Source organism: Nasonia vitripennis (assembly GCF_009193385.2).
Source record: "Nasonia vitripennis strain AsymCx chromosome 3 unlocalized genomic scaffold, Nvit_psr_1.1 chr3_random0013, whole genome shotgun sequence".
Classification (NCBI taxonomy): domain Eukaryota; kingdom Metazoa; phylum Arthropoda; class Insecta; order Hymenoptera; family Pteromalidae; genus Nasonia; species Nasonia vitripennis.
In genome coordinates this window covers 688,554-704,558 of record NW_022279633.1, presented here as the reverse complement: position 1 = coordinate 704,558, position 16,005 = coordinate 688,554, and the positions used below count along the sequence as shown (strand labels likewise).

The following is a 16,005-nucleotide window of genomic DNA, read 5'->3' as shown; positions in this document are numbered from 1 at the left end:
TCATGATGTACAAATAAAAGAGTAGAAAAAAGAAGTCGCACGAATTTTGAACAAGGAACAATATTTTATTTATCAGATAAGTTAAAACTTTATAATACCTTTTATTGATTATTATTATTGAACTGTAATACTTTGTGTCATTTTTATTGGTATTTTTTTTAGGATTGTAATAGGATATTCTAAAAGGTAATAAGTAATCAAATTCAATGACATAAATGCTGTATGCATTTTATAAATCAAAACGACAATTATTCAACAGCTGATAAATGTGTTCATGCGCAACTAAGTAATACAAAAAAATATAATTTGCATGGTGTTGTAACTACTGCGAGTCAAGTGGATAAGTTGACCTTGTTAGTTAAGGTAAAAACAATAATATTTGCATCATAACAAAGAGAAGCATATACATTTTTTATTCGCACACAAAAAATGATCTGTAAGGCTTATTGAGAATCAAATCATACAAGTATTTTTTCTTTCTTTTTTATGCATCGTGTATTTCATTTTATGTGTTTCATTATCGTTCAACAAGTTTATAAATTGTCACAATCATATTCAATTACTGTTTTCATCTTAACGTGCATGCATTTTTATGATAAATTCTAATTTTTATTTTTAAATTTGTTACAGTTGCTGGCAATAGTGAATAAAATACTGTTGGAGATTGTTGGAAAACTGATCAGTGATGCGTGTCTCATGCACTAACTTTGGATGAACTCTACAAAAATTGTATACGTTACTCATGATACTAGAATTTTTGTCAATGGAGATAGACGTTAATCTATTTTATAGTATTGTTGGGGTAAGGAAATAATTCATGATTAAGAATGTTAAGCTTGAATAATCATAAAATAATATTTATAAAATACTTATAACAAAAAATTCTTATATCTCACAACGATAATTTAAAATGTATATATTATTTTCAATAGATCACTCAGATGCGCCCTTCCCAGTGCTCGGATAATGACTGGATCAAATAAGAACAGGCTTTATTTGGTTGACGAATGAAGTAGAGAAGATTTTTTAAGTGAAGGGAACATTTGTATAATAATTCTTTATTAATTTTCCTATACTTATGTCGAAGAAGTTATAATAATAAGTGACAATAGTTTTGGTTATTTTTATAAATTGAGGAAATGATTTCAAAAGTGAATAATTTGAACAAACATCTTGCTGTAACTATATACAAGTTAATATAACAATTAATTTAAAATAATGTAACAATATATGAATTAAAACTTTTTCTGATTTTTTATTTAAACATTTATTTGTGTACCATTCTTTTCATACGCACTGTAGCCTACTTAAGTGGACTATATTTTTTAGATGATGTTTTTTTTTATTTTCTCCTTACTCCATCATTTTGTAGATACATAATATATATATATCTTTACATATATTTTATTATATACATATATCTTTTCCATCGGTAGACATCATTTTAGAAAAGGTGCATCAGGTATTATTATTTTATTGATTTTTTATTTTAAAAAACTGATCTTACACAAATCATATATGTATCGTACGTAAATTTTAACTGGATTATTTTTAGATTTAATAGTCTTTTTTGTCTGCCTGTGTTTCTTAAAATGAGTATATATGAATTAAAAATTATAATATAATTCTGCACACATTACACATTACTTAGCTATCAATAAATATGTATACTAGTCTTCTCCGTCTGTCTGTGTTTTTTTAAAATAAGTAGATAATGAAGTTGTTTAATTTACACTACAGTTGTAATCTATTTGAATTTGGCGCTCCCCTAGCAGATGGCGCGCGTGCAACCTTTGTTTGCGGATCGCGGATAATCAGCTAATACATACAGGTATATATATAGTCGAATCTGGTGGATATACCTGAACGTAAAACTAAAATCGGCATGTTATTTTAATGGTGCCTATCGCTAGGTGCGGATCTCTTTGTTTCCAGAATCCTCCTCAACAAAAAATCGTGAGAAAACTCCTGTGCATGTGTGAAGAAGGATATTTCTTAGTATCAAAGTAAGTAATTATTATATAATTATTATAAGTCTAGTTTCTTTTTATTTTTGAAAATTGTATATAAGCAGATTATGTGCTTTGCTAGAAAATTGAGGCTTATTATAAGTGCCCAAGTGTTAATTTTTCTGCTGGGTTGCTCGGTGGGATGATGGGCAGTATATATATCTCAATCAATTATTTCTAATTTCGAAAAAAACAAATTTGGTGCAGGTAGAACAACAATATGTTGAGGTTAGAATTTAAGATACGGACTAGAGTTTTGGAAAATCACCAACCATTCAAATAATAAGCATAACTTTTTGTTGTAATCTTGATGAGTATAATATATACATCATATACATGTATAATGTACTGTATATAATATCTTTACCTGTTATAATCCAATACTACCTATTTGACGCATATCAATTTGCCAGCTCCATAAATTACATTTTAACGTTAACCTCTGCTAATTCATCCATATATTTATTTATTTTATTAGAAAATAACAATAATCTACACGATAGTCGTACATTATCATTTTATAATTTAATAAATAAAGATTGATCACTAGGACCAGTTAAAAACATGAAACATACTGGTAGATTATAAGTACATACATTTTGTAAATATTGTGGATTAGGGTTACTTTCGAATGAAGAAAATTGACATTGATAAATTCGAATGGATATATTATCTGTGATCATTAGTTAAATGTTGTTTATTGACATACCTGTAGAAATACTGTAAAGATCGGGTAGTGGACTATAACAGCCTAACCACCTTAAATTATAAAAGTAATGTATATGTATATTATATATATACTAAATTATTTAAAAAATATATATTATCAACTATTGAATATACTCAGGTACACTTTAAAAAACTTAAAATTTTTATAAATGCCATTTACCAGGTAAAACATGACTTCAAAGGCAAAAATTCATAATTTTCATTTTTTAACTCACCGCATACTTTAATTCTGGGCATCGAAGAACACTAAAACTTTGCAGATAGGCATGAAATATATACATAATTCTGGTCCGAGTGTGGGAATTTGCAAATAAGTTCATTTTTAAAAAGTTATCTACACTTTAAACAAAATATTTGTCATTTTTAACATTTTCTTTAAATTATAGATAACAGAATTATGTGTGTTTCAAGCCTGTTTGTAAAGTCTTAGGGCTCTTCGATCCCAGAATTGAAATAAAAATAAAATAATACAAATTTAAAGTTTTTTTAAGTGTACCTGAGTATATTCAATAGTTTAATATATATTTATTAAATAATTTAACATATATACAAAAATAAATATCATTTTTTATTTTATAATTTATGGTTAGCTTTCCTTAAAGAATATGTACATGTACAATAGGGTGTCCCTTATTTACCAAACCGCCTCTAGCGAAGAGCGCCGGGCTCAGATCAAAAGTTTGTCATAAAAAAATGTTTTCAATTTTTTTGAAATTTTTTTGGCCCTTCTAACAGGTGCCTCTACGAGTCCTACTTTTCCCTTGAAAAAAAAAAAACTTTTAAGTTTGAAAAATCCATATTACCAGGATTATAGTCGCTAGAGGTAGTTTTCTAAATAAGGGACACCATAATGTACAATGTAATTTATCATGAACTGTTTAATTAAAAAATATTTTGTCTTAGGAACATTATAAATTATGTATTTCTTTCGTATAAAGTAGTATGTCTTATTTCATTACATCATTCATAAAACTTTTACAGGAATACTTTGGATCGAAATAAACGGAAGATATCATTTGAGAGAAAGTAAGCTACTTTTTTTTTAATTTTCGCTCATAAATCCTTCAAAATAATCAATTGAATAATTTGTCACTACTGATATATAATTTATTTTTTCAGGGTTTGGATCGCCATCAAGTCTCTACCATAATCATTTTGGTAACTACGTGCATCCCAAACTTGGCAGCTTCGCGCGCCCCTAATTTGGCAGCTTCGTGCGCCTCTGATTTGGCAGCTTCGTGCGCCTCTAAGTTGGCAGCTTCGTGCGCCCCTACGGTGGCAGCTTCGTGCGCCCCTAAGTTGGCAGCTTCGTGCGCCCCTACATTGGCAGCTTCGTGCGCCCCTATACGTTGGCAGCTTCGTGTGCCCATTTTTAGTTTTGTATGTTCTAAAATTTTAATAAATTTCTGTGTTTTTTATTATTTGAAATGGAAAAACAAAAAAAAATATTTGTTCTTGAAAATGATGAAATGTCAAGAATTCTTGATGGATCTCGGTTACAGGATACACATATTGATAAATTTCATAGCATGCTGTCTAATGAGACTATTTTTGAACCACGTTCTACGTTGTATCTTACAAATGTAATGCTTGATCCTAATTCGAGCCGTATAAAACCTATATCACGAAACGTTCTCCATGTCCAAATATTACATAGCTGTGATGATTTGTGTAATAAATGTATTAATGGTCATTGGATTTGTTGTTACTATGATACCAAATCTATTTTTATATATGATTCTTTAAATAAAAAGTATTTGCACGAGTGCAATCAAATATTTTTAAGAAAGTTATTTCCATATTTTGACCAAATTCCTATTTATTATCCTACAGTGCAGAATCAACCAAATTCTGATGATTGCGGTGTTTATGCAATAGCATTTGCAACGTCGTTGGTTTTCCAAAAAAATCCTGCTAAAATTTGTTATGATTCTCTCAAATTACGTAAACATCTTTATGAAATGTTTGAAAATAATCACATTACCCATTTCCCTATAATTTTTGACAATAACAAGCATATAAGTTCACAACCTTTTTTGAAAAGACAAGCAAATAAAACTTCTTTATTAAAATCTCTTAGCACAAAAGCTGGTCAAGTGCAGAGCACGGTACTACAAAATAACACGTTTCAGAACAAATATTGTTCAGTAATGACTAAAGTTCGTCCTAATATATCTAATGATTGTGTTCATGTTGTTGGGCTACTAAATAATGATAGCGTATCTTGTTATGCAAACTCATCTTTACAAAGCTTATTGCACTGTAAACCTATAAGACTGAGATTCAATGAAACTTTAGATTTAACAGGGATTAATGTTTTTTTCAAAAATTATATCAGAAAAGAGATTGTTGATGTTTTTGCTCTTAGAGCATATACTCATAAGCAGTATACCATTAGAGCTCAACAGGATGTTGCTGAATTTATTATGCATCTGTGTGAGAAATCTATTATTTTACATGATCTATTGAATCATAAATTGAATACTGTTCTAAAATGTCCCGATTGCAATGAAACTAATTTTTTAAAACCTACTCTAAACTATATATTTCCTTTGGCACTTCCACAAAATGAGGAGATATTAAGTTTACAGGACCTCGTGAATTATAATGTAGGAAGTTGGAATGTTACAGACATTACTTGTAACAATGGATGTCAACATAAAAAAATTGAGAAGACGGAATTGACTACAGATAATGAGCTTTTAATTTTGCAACTGAACTTATTTAAAATTAACGAGAACGGTGAGCCATCAAAATATACTAATTTAAAAATTAAAAATGTGCCAGATGAAACAGTTTCAATAAATAATAATTATTTCAAAGTTATAAGTGTTATATTTCATCATGGCGACAGCCTTTACCATGGTCATTACACAAATATGCTACGTGACAAAAATAAATGGTTAAAAGTGAGTGATTCAGAACTGAAGCAATTCTTATGGCCTTTGTATGCCAAAGATGTATATTTATTGTTTTTAGAAAAAATAGAGGAACCGTCCATTAATGTAGTGCCAATTATTAAAGCTGAAAAACAACATGAACGGCACATTGACAATTTCTCTAAATCTAATATTTTCACTGTTAATAAACAACATAATGATACAAACGTAGGTAAGGCCTCGGTACATAATAACTCACATATTAATGAAAAACAGTTGTATGCAATTAATAATAAAATATGCAGTACACAGAAAATGGTTCAAGATAACCCAATTTCACAAAAAGTTGGACTAACAGAGAAAAGCATCTCTTCAAAATCAAATTCATTTTTTAACAACTGCAGTTTAAGACACTCCTTACCTGCTAATCAATCAAACATTAATTTTTCATCTGACTGTAACAGTTATAATGAAAAAAAAAGTCAATTATCTACTGTTTATTTGGATTTAAATTCAAAAAATATTGAAAGTGACGTTAATTATGAACCACCATTTTTAGAGTCTATTTCAAAAGATAACGGGCTTTCAAAAAAACGTAATCATTATAAGCAAAGCAAAGAAAACAAGTCAAAAAACAACAAAGCTTACTATGAATTTAAGAAAAATAATATCCGACAGAAATCAAAATCTCCTTCTGCTGTTTCACAACTTCTTCGTCAGTTTGATATTGACAGAGCTGAGAAATTATCAAGAAAACGTAAGTATTATCAAGAAAATAAAGAAGAAATTTTGAAAAAGCGAAGATTACATTATCACTTAAATAAAGAGAAACGATTAGCTAGCGTGAAAAACTATTACGAATCGAATAAGAACAAAATTTTGATTAGAAATAAAACCAAGAGACACGAAATTAGCTTAAAACGAAGCGTAGTTGCAAATAAAACTAGTATAGCTAAAAAAATAGCAAAGAAATACAAATCTATCATGATAAAGCAGTCTACTAAAAATTTAATACAAACAAAAGAAAAATATATTCAAAATGTTATGCAAAAATTAGATTGTACATCTGTATTAGATCGTAGGATAGAAGCTGATAAATTGGTCATGTCTGCTTTTTATGTTCGAGATAATCATATTTCAAAAGTAAAAAAAGAATTGCTTAATGTTAAGGAAAAAATTGAAGTTTCCTTAACTAGACTAGGTGGTGAACCAATAATAGATGACGAAAATTGTTCTTATGCACTTACTGCTTTATGTGGTTTACCTAAACATACTTCTTCTTCGGAAGGATATTTTGGAGAATCAACATACGATTTCACGAGTGGAAAAATTAATGATAAAATAGAAACACATATTATTGTGAACGAACAAGGACAAACAATGAATATTTTACCGACTATTGAATCAAATATTAAAAGTAAAATTTGGCAATGTAATGATTATTGTAAAAAAGTTGATCCGGATGTATTGAATGAACTTAACAATTTATTTCAAAATTTAATCGATGTTACATATATCAATGCTTACAATTTTTTGAAAACAATTGATAATTGTTCAGCACAATCTCATAATTCAGAGAAAAAAGGCCATCCGATTATTTGTTATAGTAAACCTTTGTCATGCACATCAAAATTTTTAAAATTAAACATTTTATCCGTCCATTATCCAAAACTCCGCACTATCAAACGATTTTTATATAAAATAATTGATAATTACAAACAAATTGAAAAAATCGAAAGTGCTTTGAATAATATTGATATCGAGGAATTGAAAAATATTGCATTAAATGCTGAACAAGCAGCAATATTGATTAATAGCACTAAGTATGAAATTTGCTTAAACGAAACTCAAATAAAAGACAAATATAGCGAGGGAATAAAAGCGTACACAAAAATAGATATGGATCCACCTAAAATTCCTTGCGTTTCTTGTGAAAAGCTTTGTTGTGAGCGCAGTATAGAATCTGTTGATAAATATTTCGATAAAACGAATTTGGTGGAAGAATTGCTCGATGTTAATATTCCTGAAAAACTAAATTACTGGAAAAGATTAAAAGAATTATACAATTCCCCAAATTTCAATAATGAATTTATTTGTAAAAGCTGTAGTGGTAAGTTAAAAAAATATACATTACCATCTACATGTGTTTTAAATGAACTTTATGTTAAAGAAATCCCTGATGAAATCAAAACTTTAAATACTTATGAAAAAATGTTGATACAACGAGCGAAAGCTTTCCAAACAGTTGTTAAAATGGGTACCGTGATGAAGAAAAATTTACCTAATTATTGCAAAATTGATAAAGTGACAGGTCGAACTTTTCATTTACCGTTACCTTTAGAGGAAACTTTGAAAAAAATTTGTCCAGATACCGATCCTCTAAACATTAATCATGAAATGTTTATTTTAATACGAGGTAATCCGACAAAGGGAAAAATTATTTGGGAAGATTATGTCGATGTTAAGAAAATTTGGCATGCTTTGCATTGGTTAAAACGTTGGAATCCTTTGTATTTTAATATACAGATACCGTCTTGTCCTGAACAAATTAAAGACATTCTTGAAAATCTTAATTTACAGTATGAAGATTTGGCTGCAGATAATGAAAATGATAATACACAAAATAATGTGCATGAGCACGATACTGAAAATAACAATATAGCTAATCAAAATGGTGACAAAATTGATCAGGAAACAAACATAAATGAAAAACCGCAAATAGCTGCATTACTAACACAGAAGTTTCAGTCAGATCCATATTATGAACAGTATACTATTTATCCATTACATACAAAAAGAATTAATGAAACTGATTCAAAATTATATCAGATGCTCCAGATATATGCTACTGCTTTAGATGTCCGTGCCGAAGATTTAGATTTAAAATGTTTTCCAGACTTGTATCCTTATGGAATGTATGGGCAGCATGAAAAAAGATCTGTAAGTTTGAGGGATTATGATTATATAAGAGCAAGATTGACATCTAAACACCCACGGTTTAGATTGAATATTCAGTACCTATTTTATTTGCTATTTAATAATAACATAAGACAAATCAGCGCTGGAATCTTTCATAAATTGAATGTTGTTAATCCACGCTATAAATATACAGTAAAAGATCTCACAGAAAAATTAGAACAAGATCAATTAGATTCCAATTTACAAAGTATTTTTTCTCGTTTGCGAGGTACTGAAGCATATTGGAAACAGGTTAGAAATGATTTAGAATGCATGATGAATGAGTATGGACCAGCTACGTTTTTTATTACTTTAAGCCCTGGTGAGTGGATGTGGTCGGCATTAGCTGAATACATACGCGAAGCTAATGGTTGGGAAAACGATAAAAGATCTATTAGCGAACTTATAGCTGCTGATCCTGTGTCAGCTTCAAGGTATATTCAGAATAGATTCCAAGCGATGCTAGCTTATATACTTTCTTCGGCTCATCCAATAGGAAAAGTAGCTCATTATTATTATGCTTGTGAATATCAAGGCAGAGGATTACCACATTATCATTGTTTATTTTGGATTCATGACGCACCCGTTTATGGTAAAGCCCCTAATAAAGAAATCCAAAAATTTATTTTACAAAATATTACATGTCGAATACCTAATAAACATGTTTCACCGGAACTTCACAGACGTGTTATGGCTTATCAACGCCATACACATAATAACTATTGTATGCGTAAGAAAAAAACTAAAACAGGTTTCAAGAGCGCTTGTCGTTTTGGATTTTCCCGTCCAATAACGTCTAAATTAGTTTTAAGAGAAGTTTCTGTAGCTATTGCGAACAAAAGAAAATTAAGAAATAAGAGCAGATTCTATGATTTACCACGAGGGCCAGATGAACAATGTATTAACGATTATATGCCTGCTTTGTTGGTACTTTGGGAAGGTAATAATGACGCGCAATTTATTTGTGAGTCTTCTCACCTGTTAACAAAATATGTATCCTCTTATGGAACTAAAGGAGAAAAAAGTACTGTAGATTTTTCCGATATTCAATCCAATAAGTCTTTGTGCAGTCGGCTTTGGTCTTTTTCTATGCGAGCCCTAAATCACAGGGAGTGCGGAGCAATAGAAGCAGCTGACACATTGTTAGGGCATCCTCTTCATGCTACAGATACTGATACTGTAATTAGATGGTTAGACGTTAGAATGATACGAAATAGAAAACTTAAACCATTCAAAGAAATAAAAAAACTATCACCGGATTCAACAGATATATTTTATGATTCATTAATTGACAGCCATTATCCAAACCGACCTCAGGAATTACATTCATTGTGTTTGTACGACTTTGCAAAATGGTTTGATATAATAAAAAAGAAACCAGTGTATAAGGCAGAATATTATGAGATGCCAGGAGGTCTCTTTTGTAAAAAGCGAAAAAAGCCCTATCTTATAAATCACTGGAAATATAATCCAATTAATCAACCAGAAGATTATTATCATTCACTACTACTGCTATTTCAACCTTGGAGAGATACCGATGAATTGAAAAATGGGGAAGATTCTTTTACAATGGCATTTCAAAAAAAACAATGCGAATTAATGGATGCAATGAAGTATCATGATAAATGTGAAACGATACGAGAAGCTATGGAAAAGATGAATGAAATTATTCAAAATCAATTGCTGGAAACGCAAGAAAATAAATCTAAATCAGATAATTTGCCAGAAGGCTGTGTTCCGATGGAAATAGAGAATGCCATAAAAGATTTTAAAGATATGGCCGAAAAAATCGTCATGAACGAAACAGATATAGAGAATTCTATCTCAAGGTTTAATATAGATCAATCAAATATTTTCAAAAAAATTACTTCTGTCTTACAGTCTAATGACAAAATTTTGAGAATTTTCATAAGTGGCCCAGGTGGTACTGGAAAAAGTTTCTTGATCGAAACTATTGTCGCATGGAATAAAATAATACGTAACAAAGAAACAGCTGTTACAGCCCCTACTGGGATAGCAGCTTACAATGTTTCTGGTTTAACTATTCATAGACTTCTACATTTACCAGTGGAGCATGGGTGTACAGCGAAATATAAAGAACTATCGCCTGCAGCTTTGAAACAAATACGGCAAAGCTTGGAAAATGTTGACTTGATTATTATTGATGAAATATCCATGGTATCTAATATTACATTAATGTATATTCATTTACGTCTTACTGAAATCTTCAATACTTCCGAATGCGATGATGGTTGGCTTGGAAAAATACATATTATTGTATTTGGTGATTTGCTTCAACTTCCACCTGTTCGAGAAAATTTTGCTTTCGTTGAAGTTGCGAAAAAAGATATTGAAAAATATATCGGAGCAATAAATTCATTTAATTTGTGGACTTTATTCGAGTACGATGAGCTGACAATTAACATGAGGCAAAAAAATGATAATCAATATAACGAAATACTCAGTAGACTAAGGTTAGGATTTTTGACTGATGTAGATATCAATGTTCTACAACAGCGAACACTAAAATTTTCAAGTACAAATAGTCTTGAAATAATGCAAGAATTGTGCGCGGTATATGAAAAATTACCTACTGATACTGTATGTTTGTTACCAACGAGGAATATGTGCGATATTTTAAATGATGCTATGCTGCGTAGAATTGATTCTGAAGATATAAATCTTATAGCTAACGATTCTTTCAAATGTCCGAAAAATTTGCAAAAGAAAGTTTTAAAAATGTTAGATGAGGACAAAGATAATGCTTGTGGAATTGAGCGCGTAATCAAAATAAAAATAAATTCAAAAGTTATGATAAGGAGGAATATTGATGTCTCCATTGGATTAGTAAATGGCACTATTGGTACCGTAATTTCTATTGCTAAAGATAAGGGAGATGAAATTATCAGTGTCCGTATAAAATTAAAGGATGGTACAGAACATTCAATACCTAAATTAGAATACAAATTTGTCATTATGGATAAGGTATATATAATACGTCAACAATTTCCGATCTGTAACAGTTACGGGATAACTATTCACAAAAGCCAAGGCTTAAGTTTAGAAAATGCTATTGTAGAAGCAGGTAATTCTATATTTTGTTCTGGACAAACTTATGTCGCTTTATCACGAGTAACGAAATTGCAAGGCTTACATCTTATCAATTTTGATCCAACAAATGTTAAAGCTGATTCATCCGCGATCCTGCAATATAATAGATTAAGACAAAAATATCGCCCCGATCTTCAAAAATTAACTATTCCAAATGATTGCATGTTTAGTAGACCCAATCCAGTTCAAGATAGACGGTGGACGGTATCAAAACACACTTTAGACGCACAAACTAATAATAGTAAATTAAATATGTTATCTGACAGTAATTGGGTTATTCATGGTTTCCCAAATGAGGATAATGTATCTTGTTATGTTAACGCTTGTATACAGAGTTTGTTTCATTGTTCATCTGTTAGAAGGATTCTATTGGAGGTCAAAGGTTTTGATCTCCTAAAACATTCTTTTAATCAATATATAGTAAAAACACCTGTTAATATTAAAGCATTAAGAGAATATACAAACAAAAAGTATGCCGCTTGTGAGCAGCAAGATGCTGCTGAATTTCTTTTACATCTTTGTAATGCATCTATGTTTTTGCAAAATGTTATCAAACACGAAATTAATGTTGTTACAAGGTGTCCGAATTGCGATGAAAGGAGTTCTACCACAACATCAAATTACATTTTGCCACTTTGCCTACCTGATCATATGCACATACATACGTTACAAGAAGTTTTTGATTATAATATAGATAATTGGAAAAACGTCGAAGGGGAGTGCAGTAATCATTGTGCATGCAAAAGAATACAAAAAACTACCGTTCATGTAAAAAATACAATTATAATTTTACAACTACTATTGTTTTTTGTTGACCATGACACGACAACAAAAATAACTAATTTCAGAATGAAAGATATACCAAAAGCTGTACTTAAAATCAATAAAAAAAAATATAAAGTAATTAATTGCATTTTTCATCACGGTAAATCTATTGAAACAGGACATTATACTAATGTGGTACGTCAGAATAACCATTGGTTTGAAATAAATGATATGTATATTAAACAAAGACCATGGCCTCGTTGTGCAAAAGATGCCTACTTATTATTTTTAGAAGAAATCACTGGCAATTAAAAAATTAAAGTTCTAAAATCTTTCTTAAAAAATCTTTCACGATGTAAAATGTTGGTTTTACTTTTCTGTTTCACCGTTGTTTCATAGTTAAATACTATCGATATCACCTTCACCTTAAACTAAATTTTAAATTAACGAATTAAAATTTATATAAATATCTAATTTCACTTCATTTTACGAATATTTTGTTAAAGTATAATTTAAGTTTTACAAAAATATCAAGAATATGTTTCAAAACGCTTTGAATCATTGCATTATAATTCAATTGCATATAAAATTTTTAAATTAAAAAAATGTTATCTTTATGCCTTTTCCCTTTATTATTAGTTTGATACTTTTCAAAAGTTGTGAAATCTTTCTAAAAAAAACCTTTTACAAGGTAAAAATGTAGGCAAGTATAATTTTCTCTATATACTCCCACAGTTAATTTTCTATAAAATTCGAGTCTATATTTTATGTATTGATATATTTTTATTCCAATAATTATAAAATTCAACAATGAAATCTAATAATAAATACGCTTATGATAGTTTACAATTTCAGGTAACAAAATAAGTGAAATCTAATTTCTACTTATACATTGTCAAGTATACTATAAAATTGTTTATGACGATGATAATTTTAAATTCCAGTTAAAAAAAGGTGTGAAATCTGTTGATACATTGTCAAGTATTTTTTTTTGCTTTTGCTTAGAAAAATGAAAGCTAACTCAAAATAATAATTATACCTTCAAGGTAATTTCAATTTCATACATTATTATTTTTATAAATACTTGACGGACCCGTCGTCTTATAGTTTTTCGGTGAAAAAAAAAAAATAACCGACATACTAATTTATATACGGTACTCTAATATTAATAATATTTTTATCAACAAGTTGAAATTATAACTAATTGTTCCTTTCAAGTTTTCAAATATTGAGTGAAATCTCAATGACTTTACTATTTTTTTTAAGTCGCGAATTATATATCAAGATTGTTGTATAAAGTTATGAAAGTATGAAACCGATTGAATGAATTACCCAAAGTGAATCGTGTTCTTATTATAATATTGTTAAAAATTGCAATAATTAAATAATAGTTGAGAAATTCTTTCATTTTTTACTCGATTTATAATTGATAAGGCCATGAGAATGGTTAATGATGACAAAATCTTTTTAAAGGCTCACTCATTTAAGTTAAAGTTTCAAATGCTTCAATAAACAATAAGACTGCTGTCCTCTCTTAAAAAAGAGATGACCGGATGTTGTGAAGCCTTTTAAAACTCGATTTGATTGGTTATGGCTAGCCATCCGGTCGAATGGCGCCAAAATTTATAATGTTTCAGTATGGTTTAAGTTTAATATCATGATTTTGGGTTTATTATTCAGTTGATTCTTTTTACGATCATAATTAATAATATGATTGTTTCGTTTATAATCATTCTAGCTTATTTTGTGTCATATATTTTCTAAGTTAGAATTTCTAACCTCAAAAACTATAATCTGCTTAGTTTTAGAAGATACTTCTTATCTTCTTAAGAAAAAACATCAAGCAAATACTAATGCTTACTTAATTGTGAAATATATGTTAGAATTTTGAATACTTTTAAGACATTATAATAAACAAACCGCGTGCATTAAAATTGAGCGCGCGAAGCGCGCTTGAATTTAGCTAGTTTGTCAAAAACGCTCGTCTTTAACATATAAACATACACCGTGAACTAGAAGACGACGGGTCCGTCAAGTATTTATAAAAATAATAATGTATGAAATTGAAATTACCTTGAAGGTATAATTATTATTTTGAGTTAGCTTTCATTTTTCTAAGCAAAAGCAAAAAAAATACTTGACAATGTATCAACAGATTTCACACCTTTTTTTAACTGGAATTTAAAATTATCATCGTCATAAACAATTTTATAGTATACTTGACAATGTATAAGTAGAAATTAGATTTCACTTATTTTGTTACCTGAAATTGTAAACTATCATAAGCGTATTTATTATTAGATTTCATTGTTGAATTTTATAATTATTGGAATAAAAATATATCAATACATAAAATATAGACTCGAATTTTATAGAAAATTAACTGTGGGAGTATATAGAGAAAATTATACTTGCCTACATTTTTACCTTGTAAAAGGTTTTTTTTAGAAAGATTATTGTTACATTAGCAAAAGGTTTTGGAAATCGTTTATTGCATTTATGCTTGGGATTCTTTAGACACGGACTTGTTCCATCGTGAGGTCCATAAAGCATATGATTAATAATTAATTTCTTAAGTTTTTCATTATTTAAAATTCTTTTATTAGCGGATATAAATTTATCAATTGGTTCTGAGGTTATTAATTTGTTGTCAGCATGTAATTTTATTAAAATATATATGGTAAACCTCTTTTTCGAAATTTAATTGTATAATCATAAGCTAATACTTTATCAAAATTTTTTTTTTTCATTAGATCATTCATAATTGATTGTAATTTTGTGTAAAATAGTCTAACAGTGATATTCGGTATATCATTTGGAGTTGTTCTTTTTGGAAATTTTCTCAAAATTTTATCGTTACCATGACGGTCTGCTCACGTTCAAACTTCAATTCTTTCCATTTTGGATTACACGTTACGGTTATAAATAAATCTGGTCTTCAACATTTTCTGATTATAGCTATTGCATCCTGATAATGTTGTTGCATATATCTAGGACCTCCGATGTATTTCGATGGTAGTATATAGAGATTTCTAATTTTTTCTTTTTTTCAAAATTATTTTAAATATTTGAAGCACTATTGACGACTGCATTTAATAAATCTTGATAACATTTTATACCTGATTGTTTTTGGTTATTTCTTAAAAAGTTTAAGTGATTATTTTCTATCATTGCATAACTGTGTATACAAAATTGTTACAACATTGTCCTGCTTACAACAAAGGACAAAAAATTTTTTCATTTAGGCTATAGGCAATTCTATATAAATAATATTACAAAAGTGTAAGATTTATTTAAAACGTGCATGATGATTTTTAGTAGTATATTATGCAACGGGTACAGAAAGACTGCAGTCTTTATATACAAGTTACATGCGATATTTTATACCACGAGAGCCGAAAATTCACATTAAAGTTGTGATTTTGAGGTTAGAGTAGTATAAAGTAATTAGTACTGCATCCTTAATCATCTAGCGGAAACATTATTGAAAAAACCATTAAATCGACGATTTGCGATAAGTTATTTAAATATGTATTTTGTGGTAATTCTTTAGG

At 29.1% G+C, this 16,005-nt stretch overlaps 1 long non-coding RNA gene across 1 annotated transcript; it reads left to right on the top strand.

Annotated features, from left to right (window-relative positions):
• Positions 1–122: 122 nt before the first annotated feature.
• LOC116416894 lies at positions 123–1,691 on the top strand. The gene is made up of 3 exons (XR_004227200.2): positions 123–363; positions 631–802; positions 933–1,691. It is a non-coding gene; the product is annotated as an uncharacterized LOC116416894 (long non-coding RNA).
• The last annotated feature ends 14,314 nt before the right edge of the window (positions 1,692–16,005 follow it).